Source organism: Lates calcarifer, unplaced genomic scaffold (genome assembly GCF_001640805.2).
Source record: "Lates calcarifer isolate ASB-BC8 unplaced genomic scaffold, TLL_Latcal_v3 _unitig_5154_quiver_821, whole genome shotgun sequence".
NCBI classification, from domain to species: Eukaryota; Metazoa; Chordata; class Actinopteri; family Centropomidae; genus Lates; species Lates calcarifer.
This window is the reverse complement of record NW_026117331.1, coordinates 1-24,250: the sequence shown is the minus strand read 5'-3', so window position 1 is coordinate 24,250 and position 24,250 is coordinate 1. Positions and strand designations below refer to the sequence as shown.

The following is a 24,250-nucleotide window of genomic DNA, read 5'->3' as shown; positions in this document are numbered from 1 at the left end:
CCAACTGTACCATGAAGTTTGTCTCAAGTGGAAGTGTTCTAATCTGCTGGAATTCAGCATTTATCTGTTAGAAAGAAGAGAAATGACAAGAGACAGACATCACTGATTCAGTCATGGTGTAAGGCTATTTTGAAGTTGTATCCCATTAAAAGGATAGATTCTGATTTTGACCTACCTTAAGAACTTACAGTTTAGCATGGACATAAACAATTCTTCAAATGATTGTTCTGTGCCTGCTGACCAGTGAAAAGGCAACTCTTAACTGAAACCTTCACATTATCAACTTTATATGTCACAAGTTCTACTCTTAGCTTGCCGTAGAGTTCTTCTGCCCCCAAGTGGCCAAAATAAAGAACTGCTTCCTCTATGGGAGATTTTTTTTTCATCAATATGAAAGAATGCAGGCCACCTGGCTTTAAACTCTCCGGCTGCTGGGTTTTGCTTCACCACCTCACTGTTTCTTTGTCTGACATTCAAAAGTTCAACTCTCACATTTTCCAGACTTTCATCTGTGAGGGTGTGATGGAGAATTTTATTCTGTGTTTTGATTAATAGTGCATGGGTGACATAATACTAATGATAGTGAACCCTTTAGCAGCTGTGCAGAGTTGTAAGGGGGTCCTCAGGAATATAGCTGACTGTCTATTTGTCTGATTTTACTGCTAAATTATAAATGGCTGATGGTGTTGACAAAACTTGGGACACATTTTTGGCAACCACAAAATAAAACCCTAACCATAACCCTTTCATCTGGCATATATATTATAGATTTTAAATGATTATTTCACAGTTGGACATCAAATTGAAATGATAAGATTTTGTCTGAGGACACATGGTTTTATGGTTAATGGCCTAGTATTTAATCAATTCAATTAAAAACTTCTAAAACAAACATATGAAAAAGAATTACATTGTGTAAAACATCCCTGATTTAAATAAGAAAATTAGATACATTTTCCAAGAAATTGGCACTATTCTTAGGGGGCTATGTTTTTGCCAAAGTCTGTGTGAAGGAGAAATACAGCTTTGCTGAGGCCTAGGCACACTCTGACCTGGGCCTTCCCTTTCTCACAGCGTATCCTCTGTTATGTCTCATAAGTCTGTCCTGCAGCAGCTGTGGCTGGAGGGAGAGGCAAGATATGCTGGGAAATGTGTGTGTGCCTCAATCAAGGTCACTGGGCACTTGTCAGTTATCATTAGTCACTGATTTACTGTCTCCTCCAGAACTGTAAGTATCCATGTTTGGTCTTTGCACAAAGGGAATAAATACCTACCTCAGAGGGAGAGTCCCCAGAAGTGATGATGGCACTGCATGACATGATGTGTTATGGTTATTTCTCCTGGCCAGTAAACTCTACCGCTGCGTAAGCCATCCGAGTCTCCTGTGTGTTACCGAGTCTGTCTCGTCATCCATCAACCATCCTGCAGATTTCTCCAACAGACACCACACAAAATACAGTGAAAGTCAATGAAATCAGAATTATTGTTTTAGTAATATTTGACCAATGTAGTCAAAGAACCTTAGCACTCTTGTTTCTATTCTTTCTACCAGTTACTATTTATTTTATTGTAGCCTACAACAGAGTTAGGAAGTCCCTATAACAGATATGTTCCTGTGTTGCAGAAGAAACTCAGCAATACTGATGAAAAATGACATGCTCTGACTGTCATTGTTTTACATACATTCAAACTAAAACTTACACAAATATTACACAATGTTATGTTATCAGCCATCTTCTATGGAGTGGTCTGCTGGGGCAGCAGCATCTCAGCAGTGGACAGGAAGAGACTGGACAAGCTGATCAAGAAAGCCAGCTCTGTCCTGGGGGGCCCTCTTGACCCCATGGAGGTGGTGGGAGAGAGGAGGATGATAGCAAAGCTATGATCCCTGATGGACAATGAGCTCCACCCCGTGCAGGACAGTCTGACAGCACTGAGCAGCTCCTTCAGTGATAGGCTGCTTCACCCAAAGTGTGTGAAGGAGAGGTATCACAGGTCCTTCCTTCCTGCTGCTGTCAGACTCTACAACCAGCACTGCTCCTAGTTCACCACATACTCACATGGACATTTTCACTAGGTTCTGCACTTTAATTAATCCAAAACAGCTGCTATCATATATATATTCACTGTGTGCAATTCCACCTTCAAAATGTGCAATATCTGTATTTAGTTCATTTTCTGTCTCTATGTATAAAGTCCAGTGTATGTTGCTCTTCTGTTCATATTTTTATTACATTATCATGTGTATACTGTTCTTATGTGTATATTTTTTATAGCATTATCTTGTTTTTATCTTGCCTTTACTCGTATTTATGTCTTTTTCTATCTTTTCATTCACTTATGCTGCTGCAACAATGTAAATTTCCCCATTGTGGGACTAATAAAGGATTATCTGATCTTATTATCTTATTTATAGAAATGATGCTGGAGAAGCCACATCATCTGCCTTTGTTTGTGGTGCAGTGTAAATACAGCAATATTATCTGGAGAAACCATCTTTGTGTTCATTGAGAATTTTTTGTTACACTGAACTCTGGTTGGCACAGCTGTTGGAAATGTCCATGCAGTCCATGTGTATATTGCATTGTATGGTATGATCAGAGTATAATTGATTTACATGTTCTGTTACTTGACATGGTCAAGCTTTTCATGTTTTGTCTTTGTGTGACCAAGACTTAAAAGTAATCACAGTATTAGAACAGAGTAGAATAGAATAAGGGAATAATTACTCCTCTGGCCTTATGAATGTTTGTCCTGTCTGGTGTGTTCTGTTTGTTGGGCGATCAAAGTGGAACTGAAGCAGTAAAGTGCACTTTTCATGATGAGCAACTGCATGCTGCTGTAAGAGCTGCTCTGGACAACTGAATCACTAATGGCAGTATTTGGAATACATGGAGGTAAAATGATGTGGTATAGCAGGGATGATCTGTTGCTTCTGTGGAATATGGATTATCCAGCACTGAACCTGGACAACTGGAGTGAGCTGATACCAATACACCTGGGCCACGATCACAGGAAGAAAGCTCAGAGAAGGAAGTGGGGGATTGAGGCAGAGGCTGAGGAGACTCACCAGCACACAAAAAAACTTCACTGCTCCTCTCTGTTATACTTGCTTTACACAACAAACTGGATGAACTACATGCAGCCATATCTTTCCAGTGGGAGTACAAAGGAGACCCTAACCCTACTCTGTGAGTAGTCTGAAGAGACAGGGTGTAGGCTGTTCTCATATTCGACACTTTGAATTTACCAGCAGTATGTTACATGTGCCACCAGGGGCGACAAAACAATAAACCTCTGTTATAGTAATTTAAAAATGCATACAAAGCATAAAAATAACAGCCCTAAATATTGTAGACCATAATATTGTTCACCTTGTCCCTGATTACTGCACAAAACTGCACTGTGGCCAAGAAGCTGGTGCAAAAATGGGATGATTATGTGGTTGGGACTCTACAGGGCTGCATTGATTATACAGACTGGGAGGTGCTAACTCAGGGGAGCAGCCTTGAGGAAGCAAATGATGTGGTTACTCACTATAGTACCTTCTGTAAGGAGATGATAGTCCCCACAAAGACAGTAAAGGTATTCTCTAACAACAAACCCTGGATCACTAAAGCCTTGAAGACAACTCTGAATGAAAAGAAAATAGCATTCAACTCGGGGAACAGGACGGAGTCCGAACTCATTCAAAACAGACTGAATAAACAAATAAAAGCAGATAAAGATACAAGGAGGGGGTTGAGAAACTCTTCTGGAGAGGAAAAGCTTGGGACACCTGGCAAGGTGTTAAATCACTGACTGGCCTCCACAATAACAACTGAGGATCATCCAATACTTGGACTAAAGACTGTTTCAACAAGGCTGAGGACCTCAACTGATTCTTCTGCAGGATTGATCAGTCTGATTACTCACAGGAGAGGAAGGAGATAATGGCTGAGCTCTCTCCAATGTCACAAAACCTCAACTATCTGTCCAGTGGCCAAAATGAGCAATTCCATCTGCCTCAGATTGTCTGATTACCCCCCAGCTTCAGGAAGATGTCAGCATGCATATTGACTCTCCTCAGTTTGCTTATAAATGGCACAGAAGTGCGAATGATGCTCTCCTGACATTGCTTCATTGTGTCCATACCCATCTTGAGAAGCCCAAATCACTTATTTGACTGGTCTTTGTGGACTTTTCAAGTGCCTTTAACATTGTGCATTTCCACCTAATGTGAAGAAAACTGCTCCAAATGGATGTAAAACCACACCTGTCACCGTCATTACGGGGTATTGCCATTGGACACCTGTCCACTTCAAATACCCTGACCCTATGATAAGGTATTGCCTTTAAACAAAGTGTCTACTGGCTATACCTCACAATGCTAAGGTACTGTCATTGGACAAAGTGTGTCCACTGGCAATACACTACAATGGGGCCCAGGGTATTTGAACTGGACAGGTGTCTAATGGCAATACTTTGGGCTGCCTGTCCGGGGTATTACCATCGGACATCAGTGCCCGACACTTCCTGACCTGTCGTTGTCCTAAGCAGGGTATTGCCATTGGACAAAGTGTGTTGGAATGGCTTTCAAATTGGTAGGTTGGAAGGGCTTCCAACAGGGACAAACATATTCAAATTAGCTTGAAGTGTTGTGGAGATACAACGTATTTTCTCTGATTGGCCTCCAACTTGGTAAGTTGGAAGGGTACCCAACAAGCACTAACATGTCAAAATTCCATCCTCCTAGCGTTGAGCGTTATGGAGATATGACCCTGTCCAGTGGATGACCAGGGCACGGCAAGAGGACGACACCAATTGTTTACCACTGCTAGAGATTTGAGATCAAAAATGAACAGGTGATGACTCTGGACTCGTCCCTTTCAGCAGGCAAAACTGGATATAGTGGACTGAAGACTTTCCTCATGAAGGATGTGTTCAAATGACACAAGTTGACAAAGAAATCTCAGAAGCAAGAACATTTATTAGACACACAAAACGTACAATAAAGCAACAAGAACAACAACAAGAGGAACCCTCAACAGCTCTGCACACAAAAATCTATTTCAAAACTTCCTTAAGAATATAAACTATGTACAATTGCCCTGAATGGTCTCAAAGTTATTTCTGAAACTTCAGCCTTCTACGGGTTATGACCCGCCTCAATCTCTCTTGAGTAGCCTTCTTCAACGAGCGGTGGCAAAGTGAACACAAGGGCATTTTGCTGAGTCTGCAATTGAAAATGATATTGACCAAACAGATAAAAATGTCATTTATAGAACTGACAATAAATCATTAGCAATAGCAATTACTAGCTATGAAGTGGTAAAAATCAAATGCTAACAATCAAATGCATTGAGAAAATAGCCAAAAGTCAAATGCAGAATCAAAAGTTGGAAATCAAAATGTAAAAGAGGTAGAAACAGTTGAAAGGTAAAATCAGCTGCTGAGGGTTTGACTCAAACAGTTCAAATGGAGAGAAAGAGGTATGAAGTCTTAAACACTGCTTAAAGATAAAAATGGCTGAAATTATTGTTGAAATGCAAAAATTTGAAAGGCAAAAGTTATTGTTGGCTGAAATTAGCAGGGAGAAAGGTGAGATGCAGAAGCTGAAGGTTAAAACCAACAGCTGAAGCATTCGTTTGAATAACAAAATTGTAGATAAAATTGAACATTTTAAAAAGCATAAGGAATTGCAGAAAGTTGAATAAGCACAAATGTGAAAAGGTAAATAAACCTTTTGATAGTTGAATGGTTTCTGTAGCAGAAAGTATGCAGGAGTAGTTACAACCCAAACAGGGGTGAAAGCAGAAAGGAAAAACAGCTAAATACAGAATTAAAAATTGGAATTTAAATTGTAATTGTTGAAAGGTAAAATCAGCTGCTGAGGGTTTGACTCAAACAATTCAAATGGAGAGAGAGAGGTATGAAGTGTTTCTCTCTGTGTTTTCTATCACCAACTGAAATTAACTGCCAAGTTACTCCTGATTAAAACTGCTCTAAAACCTGTTTGAAGTGAAACCTGTTGAACTGTGTGTGAATCCACATCTTCTATGTGCTGTGGAGACAGTTTGTAGCAGGATTTTGACAGAAAAGTAAGTCAAGAGTTTGATAAACAGCACAGACATCAGAGATCAGCTGATCACAGTCACCTGTTTGAGTCCAACTGCACTCACAGGTTGCCATAGCAATATCAAGGTCTCAGCCTCTACAGAGTCAGATTTTGCTCTGCGCACCTCTTTAATTTCTCCTAATAATTCAAAAACCATAACTCCTATCAATAATATCTGGTAACTACCAGCGCCGGGAGACTTTACTGAACACAGACATGTGTTATTTGTGTAGATAAAGTGAAAAATGACCACAGTATGACAGTTTAAAAACTGGCCTGGTTTGGATAATGTCTGAGGAGACCCAATATGGAGATGAATGGAGCAGTTGAGGGCTCCTCTTGGTGATCAGAGGCTGCTACTTCAAGAACCATAAATCCTGTGGCTTAAGGAGTCACACTGTGTGACAGAGCACAAAATGATCTACAATTTGAGGAATAAATTGTGTGTGAGAAGTGAAAGGTGTGGGCAGGAGAAGAGGTGAAGCACAAAAATTTCAGAAAAAGTTGAAGGCCTGAAAGCTAGAGTGGGTGACCTCACTGCTGACATCACCCACTCTAGCCAGCACAATACACACCCATTAAAAACCCAGAAACTGCCAGAAAACAGCATGAAATATAAACTGCTGTCATTCAAAAACTGTACAAGATATGAAAACGTTGAATGCAAGCTTAATAGCTGAACTTATTGGGACTTGTTTAAAGTTTAAATGAAGTTTGTAGCACAAAGTATGCTGGAGTAGTTAAAGTTCAAAGAGGATGAAGTGTTCAAGGATTTGAACAAAGTCTCCATCCATTTTGGGACGGACCCTCCCCCCAGATGGCACCATGGCAACTGGTTGCTGGGCAAAAGTTAGTGAGCCAACTGTGATTGGCTAATCAGAGTGGCCAACCCTGAGCCAGTCTTTCTGTCAGCCATGTTGTCCTCTTCTAGCAGGACAAAAATAGCATCTTAAAGGTACATCATCACAAGTGTTACTAATGAAATGTAGTGGAGTAGAAAGCAGCATAAAGTAGTACCTCACCATTGTACTTAAGGACAGTACTTTGTTACTTTCCACCCCTGTTGAAATTCAGTTATAGAAGTTATGTAGACTTGCTTTGTGTGTCCAAAGGTACACCAAATCCCCACAGTGTGACTGTTTGAACAGATTTATATCCCCAAGTAATACAACAGCAACAACAACACACACACAGGTTTGCGCAGGTATACTTGTCAGGACATTGCTACTGACTTCCATTCATTGTGGACAAAATTTGCTACTAAACTAAATTTCTGTGCTCAAATAACCCAGCACCTGGGATGTCTCACACTGTCATATTCTATTATTATAGGCACCCCAGGTACCTTTAATCATGTTTTATAGTGGTCTTTCATCACCTTTCATTCATTGTCTGGAGAGCCAACTGAAGCTGTCATCATTCTGCTAGGATTAAAAAACACTGTAGTAGAAAAAAACTGTATCTAATACTAACCAATATGCTTACACATTGAATAACTGTTTAAATAGATAAATATTCCATTAGCAGATAAATAAATGATAGGCTGTATCAACCAGTCAATCAGAAGCCTAAATAAAAATCACCCACTCACCTGTATGACCTTTTTCTGTGTATTTATCATTTCAGAATGGCCTTAAAGAAACTTCTGTGGACGGTGCCAGAAACACCATATTCTAAACCGCCACCCATCCACCTTTTTGTGGTGGCAAAGGTGGAGCAGGTGAGGGTCCTGTCTTGGACCTTCCATGAAAACACTGCAAAAGCTGCAGTGACCAAAAAAAATGCTGTGGTGGCCGTCACAGATGGGGCCTCCACGGCCAAGTTCACAGTGTTTGAGGAGTTGGCCCCCAAGGTCTCTGAGGGAAACGCCTATATAATCAGGGGATATACACTTAGAGGCACCTCTCCTCCTTCCATAATAAATATAACAAAGGACACGCTGTTTTTCCACTCTACAAATATCAGTGTGTCTGAGGAACTCAAGAGGGAGGCAGAGGCTCTGTAGGCACCAGCATCGCTGCTGACCCCCCTGAGGGCCTGCAGTAACCAACAGGAGCTTCTCACTGTTGAAGGAGAAGTTGTGGAGGTAAGTTCATTCTCTAACTTCTCTCTTTTATTCTAAGAAACTGGCAATGACGCCATCAATTCCTAATTTTGCATCAGCAAGGCCACTCTCAAAGGGAAATAAGCAAACAAATAGGACACTAAAGATGTGATATTCAAGCTTCTAAAGAAATTTGAAGAACTGAGCCAGGTCCTTCTTTCAGTCTTTATAAGGAGAAACTCTAAGAAACTTTACAGCAGTTTTTGACCTTTCAGTGTTTTATTTGTCACTGACCTCTCCTGATTCTTCAAATCATATCCTGATCATGGCTGCTTTTTGTTTGCTTTTGTTGTTATAGTATTAAAGGAATAAAATTGAAGAGCTTGGTATAAAAGGTGGAGTTAATATGAATGTGTCCTGTTTTTCAGGTGTCTACAGTCAAGGAGGTGAGAAGTGGAAAAGACAGCATTCCACTGAAAAACATCACACTGCAGGAGGTAGGCTGATGGATTTTTGCCATCTCTGCGTTTTTCATAGATTCATTTCATAGAAATTTTGGTTGTGGTAACAGGTGACCAATGTATCTGACAAGATGATAGCTCATGTTCTTTCCCTCTCAACAGGAGGTCAAAGCCAGTGCTGACTCAGTCACTGTTGTTGGTGTGACAGAGGAGCAGCCAGGCATGTCCACCCTCTTGATGGAGGAGGGAAACATGGTGAGGGTGGATGTAGATTCTAAATAAAACATGTATTTTCTCTTTCATTGTTCAAATATTTTTCTTGTCTCACAAAATGATCTCATGTTTCTGACTGACTGTCCAAACAAGCAGCATAGTTTGCTGAAGTCATTTTTATCTGTAAAAGATTACTATCAAATGTATTTCATTCTCAGTCAACAAAATTGTATTGCCATGTGCACAAAGAAGAGAAAAATGAGGTGTGACGTGTGAGCATCATTGGGGATTAGACCCCATTATTATGTCATCATATTTGAAAGGGGATGAGGCTGTGTTTGGTATAGGAAACCCCCCAGGGTCTAGACACTGGTGGTGGTGATGAGATGAAGAAAATACTGAACATCTGAATGTGATGATGATATTATTATGTGTTGTCATATGTAGCAAATAACAGTTATTCATCTAAATTTGAAGGAGCAGTTGTAGCAGAAACAGGAATAAATGACAGTTTATCAATAGAATATACAAACATGCTTACAAATTATATCATATCTCACGCATGACCCTTTTTATTAAGTAACTTGAAATCTCTAAATAATAAGATATGCCACAAAAATGGCTGCAACAGAATATGGAGTCAAGTAGTCATCCGTAGTGTTTGAACTTGACTTTTGTAAGGCAGGGCTGAACAACGTATGTTACCATCAGTCATCATCTGTGTAGGCATCTCTCTGTCACTCATTCTATGAAGGTGCTACAGTAGGCACAGAGCCCAAATCATACTGTGTGGGTTAAAAACTGCAGTGAGGATTCATGGGTAAATATCAAATGAATGCAGTGTGACAGGATAGGGCAACAACAAATGTAACATATTTTATGCTCATAAACAGATGAAGGGTGACACATTTGTGAACCCAGAGCTTTTGACATTAGAACATGGAGTACATGGTGTCTTTTGTTGGACAGCATTGATCTCAGTGGTTTCTACACAGAATTGTTCAGCCTTACCACCAAAGGCTTCTCACACAGTGGTTAGACTTGATCTAATGTGCTCAGTAGTTCATGACTCAACAACTCCAGCAGAGCTCCACTGTCATATCATATCAACATGATCAGTTCAGGTGTATGTTATCCAACATTTGAATGTGTTTTTCAAAATGTAATTCACCTGTGTGACTTCAGGTGAGAGGAGTAACATGGGAACAATCACATCATTAGACAAGGCCCATGTGAAAACCCTGAGCTTCAGTTTCACACACATTTTACCACTGGAGTTCTAAACAGTGTAGGACTCAGGTCTGTACCCAGAGCTTTAGATTAGATCAAGGCTAAGTGCACAAATGTGAGAAACCTTTAACATACATAGCAACTGACACCCCACACTAATGATTAAGATGACTAAAATCTGGCCTCTCCTCCAGGTTAATTAGTTGACGTGCCTGTGGCACCTGAACTAATTGACCTGTTTTCCCTCTCTATCTGTTCTCTTTATCTATTGATGAAGAGACAGGTGGGCGGTTGGGGGGGTGGGAGCAAATGAAATGAAAAGGAAAGGAATAAATTCTTATGAGATGCAGAATAAACATATCTCAGTTGGGTAGAGGTCAACAGTCCAAAGATCCTTTAAACTGCAGAGCTGTTTTCAGAGACACAGTCATTCTGTCCAGGGTTCATAGTTTGTTCTGTCATGATGCTCTTCAGTCAGTTGTTGGCACAAACCAAAACTGTCAACAGAGCACAGTGTCAGCATGAAGATGGACTGACCTTTGACCTTTCCAGTGGCTGTAGAGCTTCTGCTTTCAGTCATCTGGTCAGTGTCAGTGAACATGGAGGACACAGAGGTGCAGAGACCTTAAAGAGAAAAACAGTGGGAAAGTTTCTCTCTGACATTTCTTTAGTTGTAAATGCAAACTGCATGCACCAACAGTGTTTCTGTTGTTTTGATCATCAGGAGGTTTGGTATGGCAGGAGTAGGAGAATAAAACTGCTACCTTTAACACGTGTTGGAGGAGGAGCTTGATGTTGCAGAGAGGAAGCACACAGTGCCATCTCACATAGTTCACTAGCTTGTGGAGCTGTGCAGTGGTCTCTACTGTGAAGTGGAGAATCACAGTGAAGGAAGACCTGAAGGAAGAAGTTCATGTACATAACTTTATTAAACTCCTAACTGTAACATAAAAGTCAAGAGCAACAGTATTACTGTAATATGAACAGATGAATGAACAAACATCAAAAAGTCCTGTTATATGACAAAAACCAACCATACCTTCTGCTCTGTTGTGAGGAAGCCTGAGCACTGAGGAGGAACAGGGTCTCTGTGTGGTCCAGCACTGATGACTCTGCTGTTGATCAACAGTCAGGATGGTGCTGTGATGACTGGTCTGTGGCAGGATGATGTCTTGTAGAGTAATAATTTGTCAATAGTATGCAAAGAGTGACGTGCCTTTAAAAGAAAGAGTTCAGCATTAAGCTGATTTTAAAGGAGTATTATGTGGAAATGGTTTTATCAGTATTTACTGTTCAAAGAAAACATGAGATATATGAGTGTTAAAAGCCACTATGTGTGAGTAGATGTTAGTGTTCACTGCATGTTTACTCTGTGTGAAAAAGACATGTACTTTTTACTTTGTGAAGAAGACATATAATGTTAAACAAAAATGAAACAAGGAAGAATTAAGAAATAATGTGGTAAAAATAAAGGTGACTTAGTTTTAATAAAAAGTAAATACAATCAGTATTACAGGCCAGAACATAATGGAGTAAAGCAGAGAGAGAAAAGGCCAAATGAGGACAGGGTCTGCCCTGAACACGACCCTGCAAGCTGAAGTGCAGCCAGAAGAAAAGCACAGGGGCTTTCCAGAAACAGTGACCTTGAAGAGAAGATAAGAGTATTTTTAGAGCCCAGGTGCTTCTCAAGAGACAGTGACCTTGAATGTAATATATGAGTAATAACTTTTTTGTGGGGAGCCCCAAGATAGACACCTAAAGGAACCAATGTTTTAATGGTGTAAATTGGACAGACCAGTAAAATGACCTGAGAGGCCACAGCCAAAACTGTATAAAAAAAGGGACAGAGCCAGTACAGTTTTGGGGCTCTTCTGGTGTGTCATGTATGCACTATGAACAGTCCCCGGGTTTCTTTTTGACAAATAAACTCTGCTGCCTTGGACACTGCCGACTCCTGATCATTTTTGGACACCTGAATCAGGCTGAAGAATTCTGATCGTAGCCCAGTGGTTTGGGACTTTGAACCCAAATCCACATCAGGCTGTAGTCAGCTGATCCAGTGTCCGAGAGTCACAGAGAAGGTGAGGCAAAGGTTGGCAGGAGTTATCTCATCGTCTGCTTTGAAGAAAGACTGGGACTGGCAGGAAGTAGAACATGTCTCTGTGTGGTCCAGTACTGATGGGTCCACCTCAGACTGACAGTTAAGATGGTGTTGTGGTGTGTGGTCAGTGGCAGCAGGATGACAGAGGGCACTGGGACATTGGGTGGATGGAAATGTGGGGTATCAGCTGGTAGGTATCAGAAAGTGTGTGTTACATTGAGAACACACACTTTCTGATGTATTCCCAGTGTTGACAGCTGTGTACAAAGCTGTACTGCACTGTAGCAGTACAGCTTTGTACACAGAAACATGTACATGTATATATACACTGTAATGCTGTATATATATATGTACATGTTTCAGTAGCTGTATAGAACTGCTGTGTTTTTAAGCAGTTGTATGGTTGTACAACTGCTCAGCTTTACAGCAGTTCTATACAGCTACTGAAAGTTTTGGCCTGTGTATTTACCAACCCAGACCCAAAACCCACCCTGATAAATACACAGGCCAAAACACAAGGGAAGCATAACTCACTGACATATAGTTACCTGAAAGATTATATTACATATAACATTAACAGTTCTGATTACCAAACTAAATTTCAGTTTACCTATCACATGAAATCTACCAATAAGTTGTTAAACAGTAAAATTAGATTTCCTTTACATGGACAGTTACATTAGTTCAACAACAATGTTACCTAAAAACTAGAATATGACTCTCACTGAATTTACCTTACCTTACTCACTGGAGGAACCTGAACAGAATACATCACTGTGACTATATTTTACCAGGTGACATACAAAGACAGTGTTATGGTTGAGGGATAAAAATGATAAGCGCTTTGTCAAACATTGTGTTATTCCTCAAGCAACAAAGAAACCTTGCAGTTTGTTATTTTATAGGGGTCCTCTGGTCCTCCCTCCCTCCCTCACAGCCTCAGTGAGGCTGGAACAGCCTGTGGTCTGGCTCTATAGAGGACCCCCGAATTTAGATCATATTAAACTGCTGTGGCTGTCTCTCTTAATCACTCATCAGTAGACACAGTAATAATGATATACTCTTTTAGATTTTATCAAATACACTGTTCGCTGTTTTGCTCTACTTTTCTCACAATTTCACACAAAGTTCTCATGAACTACTTTCTCAGATCTCTGCACTGAAAATGTGGATTTTAGATTCAAATCATTTGCATTTTTCCACCTTTCAGATTTAGCTGACAGTACACAGTACACAGGGTCGTGATAGCTGTAATAGGTTTTCATCACACCAGAATGGAGACATCTCTGTGGTTGTGAGATGAAGATCAGGTCCAGCAGTGTGTTCTTCTCTGTGGTTGCAGCAGTGATGAGTTGTGTGTATCCTCTAGACTCAAACAGCTCCAGTATCGGTTTGCTTGCTCTGGATAAAAGATTCTCGTTAAAGTCACCGCAGACAATGATGGGATGACAATCCAGGATCTCCAGTGAGTCCAACAGGCTGCTCAGGTTAGACAGGAATGATCTCATACAGTAGTCTGGAGGTCTGTGCACAGCTGCAATCAGTGCACTCATGGGAGCTTCAACCTTCAAAGCCACAAACTCAAGGTCAGTTACATTATGAACATACTGTTTCTCACGAACCTGAATGTTGTCTTTGACATAAACAGCAACTCCACCACCACTTCTGCTGGCCATCTGTGGGAACTTTGTATAGGACAGGTGTGTGTTGCGTTTGAACATGTTGTAACCTTGTAGGAGCCCTGTAGGTGAGTTTCTGTGAGACACAACACATCTGCTAGACACAGTTCATGATGGCTCTTTATGTCGTTAACATGAGACGGCAACCCTTCTGTATTGTGGTGAACAATGGTCAGAGTGTCAGGCCTGCTCAGTGTTTGTGTGATATGAAGAAGAGGCATCATGTCGTCCAAACTGACTTGTCTCATGTTCTCCAGTGCTGCAGTGATTTCTGTGTTGGCGTAGATTTTACTCTCATCCATGTCCAGTAGGTGCAGTCCACTGAGAGAGGTCACTTGACTGATTGCAACATAAGCCATGCCGGGTTTAAAAATGTGCTTCAGTGAGACGACAGCTGATGTTCTGGTCATACCTTGAACCTTATGAATTGTACATGCAAAGGCCAGTTTAATGGGAAACTGTCTGTGAACCACTCCTTTCTGTTTCAGCTTCTCCTCTGCTCTCTCTATGTACACAAGGTTATCATGTACTCCTGATGCTCTGTTACTGCTGTTCCTTCCAGCTGTTTCATCATCCATCTTTAGTCCAAGCTTAGTGACACGTGAAGATACATGTTGTTGAAAGGTTACCACTCTGACTAAAGTAGCAAATGAACCATTGACTAATCCTTGAGACACATCAAGGTTTCTGGTGAGCATAACACGAGCACCTTCAGCAACTTGCAGTGTGTCTGGTAACTCATTTCTGCCTCCTTTCACTGGTTTGTCTTGCTGTGTCATTCTGCCTGATCGTGGCTCCTTTTTATAGTCATCAGCATCAATTGTAGTGATGTGACAGTGAAGCTGAGCCAGTGTTGCAGAGTTGTGTGCATCTACTTGTCTATTAGTAGCAAAAATGTGCAGGACATCAGTTGGACAAAGTTGTGGTTCAGTGACAGCTTGTGACAGCAAAGCTCTGTCTGCGTCAGACAGCTCATCAGACTTTTCCTTCACACGGATCCTGTTCAACATCTCTGTAAAGGCAACATCATCTTTCTGTTGCATAATCTCAGTCAGAGTGATCATCTGAAAGTGTTCCTGCCACAGGTCAGTCTGTGATGGGTCGTACACACACAGAGGTTTAGACTGTCGCACTGGTGGGAGCTGATAAAAGTCTCCAACTGCAACTACTGACATTCCTCCAAAGGGTTTCTGACTGCCTTTGATCTGTTTGAGTCTCACATCCACGTAGGCAAAGAGGAGCTTTGACACCATAGACACTTCATCAATGATGATGATTTCAGCATTTAGAAGTTCTGCTCTGACCTCATCCAGCTGATCACCCAGTCCTACAAATGGAGGTTTCAAACTTCTCAGCAGCTTGAGAAGAGAGTGCAGTGTAGTGCCAGATATATTAAAGGCTGCAGTTCCAGTGAAAGAAGTCAACAGGACAGTGGGCCTTGATATGTCAGCCTCTTCAGCATGTCTGGGCAGTTTGCTCAGTATCTTAGATGCCTCTGAGTAGATGCATTTGATGAGATGTGACTTCCCTGTGCCAGCACCAACATTGATGTAAAAGAACAGCTGCTCTGGATTCAATCCACAAACACATTTTATGCACCAGTCTCTCACTGCATAGAATACACAGGCCTGCTTCTGGTTCAGATTCTGGTACATGTGACCACAGGATCAATGACAGGGGGTTCTCTGATGGCTCTGGCCTCTGTTACAGCATTAGCCTGTCGACTGTAGTCTGGGACATTTTCTTGAACATTGTCATGATCTGGCTCTGCTGCCTCCAGTCCATAGATACACTCCAACCTGTCTGCTTCAGATTCAGGTGCCAGGTTACACCATTCATCAATCAGTCCTCTGTTCTCCTCATACTCTTCAACAGCTTCCTCAATCTCTTTACTGTTCATTTCATAATTGTCTTTGTTTGGTTTGACAACGTCTCTGACGGGCTCAGGAAGGTCAGAACCAGGCAACTGCACGTAGCCGCTGTTATAGAAGGACTCGTACGTGGGTAAGAAAGGCCTTTTCAGTTCCTGATCTGAGCGGTAAGGAATGTATAGTTTTAGAAGTGTTCCATAAAATTGCTCAGGATGTTTTTTCTGTGAGCAGCAGTGAAATCTGATGACGGCAGGCTTATCATTTTCAAATCCCATGTCATTTAGCAGGGGCACAACATTTTTACCTTTTCTCTGCTGACAAACCTGCATGTGGACGCAAAGTCATCCACACATCTGTTCAAACTCTGCTGTTTCAGGTCTGGATTTGTATTTGTCGGTCAAAGATGTCATCCACACATTTGAACACTCTGCTGTTGTGCTCTCCAGGTACGAGAGGGGGCGACTCATTTTCAGTGGGTTGTCATCTGTTGTATGAACACGACAGCACGTGAACACTGTTTCATGTGAAGGCCACAGACACGGCTCACACACTCCTGAGCACTGATCTCTCTCTTTTTGGAATAAGCCTGCATGACCTCTCTCATCTCATCACATTCATTGACATGGTCCCTGTTTGAGTTCTCAATGACTGTTTTGAGGTACTCAGACAGTTTAGACTCTTGCTTTGTTATGTAGCTGGTGAGGTACATGATGCATGAATATGCATTGAGAATGTAACTGACATCAATATTAGCATCCCAGGCCTCAAGTAGATGTGGATTATATCCATTTACCCAGCAGTCCTTTGGGTCACGTTTCAGTATCACAGCACAGGATTTGTTTATCTTCCGCAGACACTGGTGATACTCCTCGACTGTTAACTGACATCGAGCCAGGAGCTGCTCCAAACTCAGGGAGGCACTTTCAGGTTCATTCAGCAGCTGGTTGAGTGGTCTGAGCTTAGTCTTTGGTGTTAGCAGGTCCAGTGCAGCATCATCATCATCATCATCATCATCACCATCATCAGGTCTAATGATCATTGTCTTTCTGCATGGTGGTTTGGGAAATCCAAATCTGCATCCAGAGCCCAGACTTCTGAAACATGTCTTTGAGTGGTTTTTACACAGGACAACATGTCAACATCCTGCTCATTATCAGGCTCATGTTCTGCCTCATGAAGTGCATCATTGTCCAACCTGTCAGTTTCCATCAGATCATCCTCATTATAATCATTATTATCCATTGTTTCATCATCATCATCATCATCATCATCATCATCATCATCATTTTTTTATCTTTTTCATCATCATCTCATCATCCATCATCATCATCATCATCATCATCATCATCATCATCATCCTCATCATCAGGGAGTGTGGGGTCACACAGCTCAGCCTCATCTCTGATACTTATGTCCTCATACTGTGGGTGAATGATGTGTTTGAGTTTATTCAGGGCCTGTAGCAGTTTAGACCAGGTGACAGTCTGGAACAGCTGATGACCTCTGTAACACAGTTGTCTCTTCAGTTTGACTCTCAGGACTTGAGACTCACTTCTCAGTCTGGGTAACGCTTCAACTGTTTCCTGCACCTCAGATGGGACACACACCACATTACCACGTATTGCTCTCTGTCTGCCTTTGGGAAGTGGGATGATCTTAGCAAATGGAAAACACTTGGCGATCAGATGTCTCTCCAAAATGTTGAGGTCACACAGCTCAGGTGGAATATCAACCAGCTCCATGTTGTTGGCTACAGCCAGAGAGGGCATGGCTCCTTTTTAAGATGATCATGACAGGTGTGACAGATCCATTCATCCTTTCTCTCATCAGGAACTTTACACTGTTCATTTCTGCAGCCGTCATCACAAACATGAACATATTTTCCTGTCAGACATTCAGCAGCCACTTCTGCATTTTTGACATAATCTGACCTTTGACCTTTGAGTTTCACCTGGTTCTCAAATGAAGCTTTATGACAGACAGTGCAGATGTAAGTGGGGCCGGCATTTATATGTGATCTGAAAACAGATATGGCCTCTTTGATCAAACTGTGGTCACTTTCTGGGGTTTGTCTGTTTATCCGTCTGTATTTCCTCTTTATTTTCATGGCACATCTCATGTTGTGCAGAATTTTAAATGTAAGATTGTTGTTATAACTGTCTCTCATTATTAGTTTCATCAGTTGTCTGTGTCTTATCCTGAAAGATTGATCATGTGCGTGACGCTGAGTGACATAAGATCACTGCCTCTGCCTGAATTCTTCATTTTCCCTGTATCTTTTGGTGAAGTATTGATGTTCTTATTATTTATTGATTTTCTCTGATGAAAACTGTCATCTTCTCTGAATCTTTTAGTAAAGTACAGATTTTTTCTGGCTGAAGTTTAAATTTTCTTTGTATGTTTTGGTGAAATACTGTTTTTGTTTCTGTCTGAAGTTGGAATTGCTGTGATAGCGGTTGGTGATGTACTGCTGTTTCTCTTGTCTGAATCCTTCATTACAGTATTTGTTGCTTGAATAAGATTTCTTTTTGGCTCTATATGATTCATTAGAAGAATACTTTTCCTTCTCTTTTCTTTTTTGCTTTTCTTTTCTTTTTGGTGCTTTCCCTGAGATCATTAGTCTCCTCTGAAATGTTCTCCTTTCATTTTTACCAAGTTTGACCAGTTTAGAGGAGAGGTCATGTGACACTTTATCAGACAGATCACTGGCAGCAGGTTTTATCAGTGGAACAGTTGAGAGTGATTCTTTGTGAGGAGCATCATGTGCTGTGACAGAATTAAAGCTGAACTGGCTCAATGGTTGTGGTTCAGTTTCCATATCAGTACATGCTTCATGTAACATGTCATCAGAGAGGTCAGTGACCACAGTGTTTGTCTTTGGAGCATCAACCACAACAGGACTGGGAGTTGTAGTCTGAGTGTCTGGGATGGCTTCACTCTGATTGGCTGTGTTCTCACTGTCAAACTCCACAGGCTTCAGCTCATAGTTACAGGTGGACTGTGTACCAAAGCTCTTGTGACACATTCTGATCCTGTCAATCATGTCACTGAGACGTGTGAATGTCACCATGACAGCTTTACCAGCAAACAGTGACGGCAAACCATCCTCTCCTCTGGGGTGTGGCTCAAAGAAACCGTACCTGCCTGATCTGGTTCTGAACACTGCCATACACAACCCTGTCATCAACAGCAAGGCATACTGCACATGTGACAGCAGACAGTCAGTCCAGCCTCCAGGTCCAGAAAACTGTCCACAGCTCCAGGTAAAGGATCTCCTAATGTGCCGTACCGGGAAAGTAGTGTTTTGTCAGCATGAACCACGTGTCTGCGCGCTGGGACTAAATCTGGGAGCTCATCAGTGGTGAGGTGAGCGTGCTGAGGAAACATCTGTCTTACCTGTTTATACAACACGTTACCTTTATCCAAAACACGGTCAAGGTCTGTGCTGGTGATGTTTTCACTCTCATGAAGGAATGCTAGAAAGGTGAGAGAGTTACAGGTACACTGCTGGTTTCTGTATCTGCTGTATTTAATAGAAGCCTGGCTGCAGGACGCTCTGACACGTTGTTCACCAGGATGATCTCCCACGTTCACACTGTCTGTATGAGGAGGTCCTGCTACACATGAAGCATCTCTCTGACGCTGTGTCTGTACCATGTCAGCATAAGATGGTTTTCTTGAAACATGGTGTTCACCTCTGTGCTTCACCTGGTGCATCTGAACAGACTCTGCTACACACAGAGTTTCACTGTGACGTCCTCTCTTCACAACGTCAGCGTACGATACCTGTGGTACACACACTGCATCACGTTGACCTGCCTGGTTTACAGCTTCAGCAGGAGACACCACAGACTCTCTCATCCAAGTCTCTGCTCTGAGGACCAGGACCTTCTGCTTGTTCACATGGTGCTGCACACTGAGACTCCCTCTGCTGCTGCCACTGTAGCTTTGTAGCCTGAGACCTTTTACTCTTCCTTGGCATCGTTGTTGTTCTCCAAAACCACAGTTATCACTCTTGTATATATATTTACACAAACCAGACACTAACAGTGCTATTAGGGATTGTGTTTCAAGGCTTTCTGTAGAGACTGACTATAAACGTTTAACAGCGTCTTAGATCAAACTATGACTTTCAATGAGGCTATTCAGTAACAAAGCAGAAAATAATTGAATGCTTTGACTGAAAGTTAGCTATCTCTTATATGTGACAGTTAATATTCAGAATCAATAACACAGATGTGTTAGTGTGGTGTGAGACGAGAGCCTCTGGTAACAGGATTCAGCCACGTGTTGATTCAGTCACAGTCAGGAACATTGAGTCTGTAGACCAGGACCAGCAGCCGCTCCAAATAAATCCAGATCCTCCTTTTTATTTCAATGTCAACAGGTTAAACAACAACAAACACTCAACACAAACCTGAGTACAAACCTCTGAGCAGCAGGCCAAAATGAGTAGACAGGAACAGACTGAGGTCTACATACAGTGCTCTTCTGCTATCATTTTTTATTTCAAATATAATAAAGAAAGCTCTGTATCCCAACAGTAATTTTTCAGTTTTTTTTAGTTGATCTTTATATACGCCAAAATTTGTATCTACAGATAACAAAAGTATTTGGAATGAATGATGTTTTAAACTTAATGTCCAAATCAGTTCTGTGAAAAATATGGATCTCCTTAAGTTTCAATTAGTAATCAGATCAGGTTTTGTCCAATTACAGATTTTTTTCACTGTTTATGCCAAACTTGATAAATATATTAATCTATAAATGATTATTGCCAAATGCAAAGATCAAATGATGTTTGGGAGAGAGACAGGACAGACAGAGTGTGAGAGCAGAGAACCTCTCAGAGTCACAATGAAGCAAGATCAGGTTTGCTGTTACCAGAGTTTCACTTGAGATTCACAGTGTCCATAAACACATATTAAGAAGCCAAAGCCCTGACAATCCAGAGTTCAGGCCAGGAGACAGAGCTGCAGTCTGACACGCTTCTCTGAGCCTCCTTTAGAGCAGTCACCCCCCCATTACCCCATAGAGACTGTGTCTGCCCCCCGACCATTTAAATTAACTAAATCGAAGATCAACAAAAGAGGAGTTAGTCACAATAATCTAATAAAAATCAGCACATCCACCTCAAATGTTCAGCAAAATAAAATAATTAAATGTGGATTACTCAATATCAGATCTCTCTCATCCAAAGCTGTACTAGTTAATGATCTGATATCAGATCACCATCTTGATCTATTCTGTCTGACTGAAACCTGGCTGTGTCAGGATGATTATGTTAGCCTGAATGAATCAACCCCCCCCAGTCATATTAATACTCACATTCCCCGAGACACTGGCTGTGGAGGTGGAGTCGCAGCCATTTTCAACTCCACTTTACTAATTAACCCTAAACCTAAACTCAATTATAACTCATTTGAAAGCCTTGTTCTTAGTTTGTCCCACCCAAGGTGGAAAACATTAAAGCCAGTTCTATTTGTTGTAGTGTACCGTCCTCCTGGTCCATACTCTGATTTCTTATCTGAATTTTCAGAGTTCCTGTCGAGTTTGGTTCTTAAAACAGATAAAGTTATTATTGTAGGCGACTTCAATATTCATGTTGATGTCAACAATGACAGCCTTAGCTCTGCTTTTTCCTCTTTACTAGACTGTATTGGCTTCTCACAGTGTGTAAATAAACCAACTCACTGTTCCAGTCACACTGTCGACCTTGTTTCAGCTGCTTTTGATACGATTGACCATCACATCCTTTTACAGAGACTGGGAGCACTTTATTGGTATTAAAGGAACTACACTAAACTGGTTTAAGTCCTATCTATCTGATAGGCTTCAGTTTGTACATGTTAACAACTACTCCTCCCATGTACACAAAAGTTAGACATGGAGTTCCACAAGGGTCAGTGCTTGGACCAATACTCTTCACTCTGTATATGCTTCCCTTGGGCAATATTATCAGGAAACACTCCATAAATTCCATTGTTATGCAGATGATACACAGCTTTATCTGTCAATGGAGCCCGATGAAACCAATCATCTAGCCAAACTCCAGGCTTGTCTTAGGGACATTAAAACTTGGATGACAAGCAACTTTTTACTACTGAACTCAGATAAAACTGAAGTCATTATAATTGGTCCTGAACACATCAGAAATAAACTTTCTAATGATGTAGCTCCACTAGACGGCATTGCCCTGGCTCCCAGCTCCACTGTAAAGAATCTGGGAGTCATCTTTGATCAGGATTTGTCCTTTAACTCACATATAAAACAAACCTCTAGGACTGCCTTCTTTCATCTGCGTAACATTTCCAAAATTAGACATTTTCTGTCCCAAAAAGATACAAAAAAACTAGTCCATGCATTTGTTACTTCTAGGCTGGACTACTGTAATTCATTATTATCAGGCTGCCAACAAGTCTCTAAAGACTCTGCAGCTGATTCAAAATGCTGCAGCACGATTACTGACAGGAACTAGGAAAAGAGACCATATTTCTCCTGTGTTAGCCTCTCTACATTGACTCCCAGTCAAATCCAGAGTAGAATTCAAAATCCTCCTCCTCACTTACAAAGCCCTTAATGGTCAGGCTCCATCTTACCTTAAAGATCTCACAGTCCCCTACAATCCCACTAGGACTCTGCGCTCCCAGAATGCTGGTTTACTGGTGGTTCCCAGAGTTTCTAGGAGTCGAATGGGAGGCAGAGCCTTCAGTTATCAGGCTCCTCTACTGTGGAACCTTTTCCCAGTTTGGGTCCAGGAGGCAGAAACACCCTCTGTACCTTTAGAGAAGGCTTAAAACTTTCCTCTTTGATAAAACTTATAGTTAGGGTTGGCTCAGGCTTGAACCATCCCTTAGTTATGCTGCTATAGGCCTAGACTGCCTGGGAGATCTCCCATGATGCACTGAGCTTCTCTCTCTCACTCTCTCTCTCTAACTCAGTATCTTACCTTTCCTGTAGTATTGTGGTCTTCCGTCTCTGTCTCCTCTTCTATCTCTTTCTGCAGGTATTTCTGCCTCTGGAGCTGTAGAGTCTGATCTGTGATGACAAGTCTCCTGCTGCTCCTACAACTCCACTCAACACCTGCTGCTAGAATTAGAAATGACTTATACTGCTATTAGTTGTATTGCTATGTTAGCAGTTAATACTTTAATTATCACTACCATCATTACTACTGCTGTATTACTGGCATCACCTTACATTTTATATGGAACCTGTGTTATGCTATGTTCTTCTCTCGCTACTTTTCTAACCTAACCGGTCGAGGCAGATGGCCGCCCACCCTGAGTCCGGTTCTGCTCGAGGTTTCTGCCTCTTAAAGGAAGTTTTTCCTTGCCACTGTCACCTAGTGCTGCTCATGGTGGATCTGTTGGGTCTCTCTCTGTAAATACCTATTTTAAAGAGTACGGTCTAGACCTGCTCTATATGAAAAGTGCCTGGAGATGACTGTTGTTGTGATATGGTGCTATATAAATAAAAGTGAATTGAAAATTGAATTGAATAAACTAGAGATCTCCAGTCAAATTCACAATGTCCAAAACTCAGCGGTGCCACCTCATGGAGATCTACTGATTGTCGATGAGAGAAGCAAAAGCCAAAAAATAGAGGTTTTTGTGGGACAGAGTAGAGGGACAGAAAGATAGAATGCTTTTCAATAAGTCAGAGCTGGTAGATGGGATAGGAAAGATGGGAAAAAATCCAAAATACAGTCAGAGTGGATAGAAGATAAGGCCAGACAGAGCTTTGATAGAGGGAGAGGAGAGGAGAGATGCATGAGGTTGCAACATTACAAAATGTGAAAAAAGTGAGGAGACCTGAACACTTCATGAATACACTGTGTATGAACTTACACCTTCTGGCCAAAAACTTTGACATCAGAGCTGCACTCGACACCATCCAGTATACAGCCCTGGCCACACCAGCCCTGATGACTGTCCCTGAATTCACCTATACTAAACCAATGACGTAACCAGAGATCATTTCTACTATTTCCTGCAATCTTAGATCAGTTAGCTGAATACTGTTGTCATTAATCAGTACTTTAACTCATTGACCAACACTAACTCATTGATTATGTTTGTACTTCTTTAGTATCTTTGTTAGTCACTGACATTTTTCTGTTTTGTGTCAATTTGAACAATAAAAACATGAAGAACTGAACTGTCTGGATCTTTCCTAAACTCAAGTTTAAACTGATTCACAAACATCTGGTCTAAATCATCAGGTCAATAAACAAAAAATAATAAATAATGAACTGACAGTTTCCTCTGATCTGCTCATTATTTTACATCACACAGAGATGAAACAGTTCACAGAAAATTAACCAAAGGGGATTTTATTATTGCATAGAAACCTGAACACATTCACATTTGAAAAAAATATTTGACAGTCTTTTTTACAAGAGACTAACCAATTAATTTCAGAACAGGTGGAGAGTTTCAGTCAGTGTTAACTGTCCTGTTAGTTTCTCTTAGTGACCAATAGTTAATAAAAATAATAAACAGTTTTACCTCCCAGGTGGTTTAAGATAGTGAGTAAGTGATAAAAGTGGATT

At 41.2% G+C, this 24,250-nt stretch overlaps 1 long non-coding RNA gene across 1 annotated transcript; it reads right to left on the bottom strand.

Annotated features, from left to right (window-relative positions):
* Positions 1-10,343: 10,343 nt before the first annotated feature.
* On the bottom strand, positions 10,344-11,213 carry LOC127140842 (uncharacterized). The gene is made up of 3 exons (XR_007811336.1): positions 11,085-11,213; positions 10,810-10,942; positions 10,344-10,669 (listed from the first exon to the last, which is right to left on the bottom strand). It is a non-coding gene; the product is annotated as an uncharacterized LOC127140842 (long non-coding RNA).
* Between the last annotated feature and the right edge of the window lie 13,037 nt (positions 11,214-24,250).